Source organism: Odontomachus brunneus, unplaced genomic scaffold (assembly GCF_010583005.1).
Source record: "Odontomachus brunneus isolate Ranch 3 - 2012 unplaced genomic scaffold, Obru_v1 Obru_scaffold_151, whole genome shotgun sequence".
Taxonomy (NCBI): Eukaryota; Metazoa; Arthropoda; class Insecta; order Hymenoptera; family Formicidae; genus Odontomachus; species Odontomachus brunneus.
Window position 1 is genome coordinate 743,515 of NW_022639601.1, and position 2,821 is coordinate 746,335.

The 2,821-nt window shown below is 25.0% G+C and overlaps 1 protein-coding gene across 3 annotated transcripts in view; it reads right to left on the reverse strand.

The window, feature by feature from the left end:
* Window positions 1-2,402, reverse strand: part of LOC116850639 (SKI/DACH domain-containing protein 1) — a 16,068-nt gene extending 13,666 nt beyond the window's left edge. For 2 of the 3 annotated variants that reach the window (XM_032829147.1, XM_032829148.1), the window contains exon 1: window positions 1,868-2,402. The gene's annotated coding sequence lies outside the window, so the exon portion shown is untranslated. Of the gene's footprint in view, window positions 1-537; window positions 728-1,867 lie in introns of those variants that run through there. The other variant, XR_004379393.1, reaches the window with a different exon arrangement.
* Window positions 2,403-2,821: the final 419 nt, after the last annotated feature.

The following is a 2,821-nucleotide window of genomic DNA, read 5'->3' on the forward strand; positions in this document are numbered from 1 at the left end:
ATATATATATATATATATATATATATATATATATATATATATATATATATCTGATACTTTCATCAAACTTTTATTATAAATAATTATTTAATGGAAAATGAGCGACAGCTGAAATCTGTTGAGTGTTATTCAGGATAATAATTCCGATCACATATGCCAAAATCATGACCGTATAAATGCAATACTTATCCAAATATAATTTATTATAACTTACCCTATTAACAATTCGTTTTAAGTAGTTTTAATGCATATTAACGCAAGTATCCCTTATGAAAAAGTATTATTAGTGGCACTGTTAGAACTATAGCACTAATGACCTTTTCGCTATTAGTGTCACTATTAGTGACACTATTAGTGGTTTAGTGGTTAGTGGTAATAGTTCTAGTAGTTACTTTTAAAACGTTAAAAACAATGGGTTAAGTTCACTCTTTTTCATTAAAAAAACATTTTTTCAAATGTTTTGAAGAAAACGATTTAATAAATGTTTTTTAAATATTTATTAAACGTTTACGTAAACATTTATAAATATTATAAAAATATTTATAAAAATATAAATATTTTTCTTTTTTCTTGAATTTTCCTTATATTTTCCACTTTATTGTTTCACACGCTACTTAATTCAATTAAAATTGTATTTCGAAAATTTGTTTACGAATGCTAGGACTCGAGAACCTGAGATCTTTGCTTCTTGTCGTTCACCTTACCCACTGCGCCACTGTTACTTTCTCTGAAAGACAATTTATATTGTATACATATGGTATATCCATGTTAAAAAACAATTGATTTATTAAAAAGAAAAAAATAGATTTTTTTAAATGTAAAAGTATGTTTCAAAAATAAATATTAAATCAATACTAAAATAATGTTTATTTAAATATTATTTTAAATGTTTAATTAATGTAATACAAATATTAAATCAATATATTAAGTAAATGTTTCTTTAAATATTATTTTAAACGTTTTATTTAATGTCAAATAACCTTTAAATAAATATTATATAAATATTTTTCTATGTAAATTACAAGATTAAATTGTTAACAATTGTATGTTAATAATTAAACATCTTGTATACAATTATTAAATATTGTAGTAAATTATTATACTTTAATTACTTACTAATATTACATATATTAATAACTATACAGGGTATCTTGTAATTTACACAGAAAATTTACAAATCTTTATTTTAAATGTTTAATCAATAATATATAAACGTTTAATAAATATTAAATAAATATTATTTTTACAATAAACTGTACAATGTAATATCGATGAAAAATAAATATTTAAAAAATGTTTAAAAAACATTGTCTGCTAATTGGGTAGAAATATAATTGTCATAGAAAATAAATATTTTAAATTTTTATACAGGAAAAATAATATTTAATAACCTTATAAATTTATTTATATAAATGTATATTTAATAATGAATTATCTTTTATAGTTTTTCTATAATAATAATAAAGTTTACATACTTATACACATCAGCTCATCAACTTATAATATTCGTATTACCACTATTGGCATTTGTAGTGTCACTTCTGACATTACTGGTGTCACTAATAGTATCACTGCTAATACTAGTAGTGTCACTATCAGCACTAATAATGTTACAATTAGTACTATTAATGTCACTAACATTACCACTATTAACATTAATAATGTCATTATCATCACTAAAACTGTGACTAACAGGGTCACTATTAGCACTAATAGTGACACTACTAGCACTGCTAGTGAAACTATTAGTGACACTATTACCATTAATACTATTTTTTTGTAAGGGATATTTTATGCTTATATAAATAATAAGTTACGCATATATTCAAGTCATTTATCGGTCAGTACAGAGAAATATTGTACTTACATGACTTCAAAAGCATTTTGCAGTCGTTTCACTTTCAGTATGTCTCTGTTAGAGAATATTTCCAGTATGTAAATTTTATAAGTATAGTAATTCTCGATTGTGTTTTTCGTCTATATATGACAGCAACTGAGATATAGAAATATAGCGAGCTCTAAGTCTTGGATTTTCGGCAAATGCGGTTATTTTTCGCATCATTCTCTTATTTAGAATCTGTATGTCTGACAACTTTAGTTCTGGATTTTTCTTTAGTTTTTCTTCGAGAGTAATATACTTTACGGGACACATCATTTAGACTTAGAACTCGTAATTTCTATAAGATTTTCCCCAACTTCACTGTCACATGTTCCTAAATTTTTTATTAATCGTTTTGATGAAATGTAACTGATCCTATTTGTTTAATAGGAATGCAAATAAAACCACTTAGTCATTGACTATTTATATTTTCTAGGAAATGAAATATACTATGTTAGATATTTGCGTAAATATCTCGCTTCGACGTTTAATGTAATATCACGACTGCTTACTGTTTGCGGCTGCAGTCGCATTCAAACTTGTCGCTTGCTCACGGCCGTGGTTTTTTATATTGATTGCTGCCTCATTCCTTTTACTATGGCAGTAAGGTCATACATAAGTTGTTTTGCACTAAACGTACACGTGATTAGTCACGTTTGTAATTTACATAGTGATTCTTTTAATCGTTTTCAACTCCTTTTTTTATAAAAATAAAAAAAAGTAATAATAACGAAAACAAGAGTTTATACAGGGTGAATATTATATACCAGAACACCTGAATATCTCGAAAACAAAGCGTTGTATAAAAAAATGTTAAATACAAAAGTTGTAGGGTTTAAAAAGATCTATTTTATGATATTAGCAGTTTGACCTTGAGTTGCGTCATAAAGATCAGGTCAAGGTCACAATGATGTTTTTAAATGGATACCCCCATTTTTTATT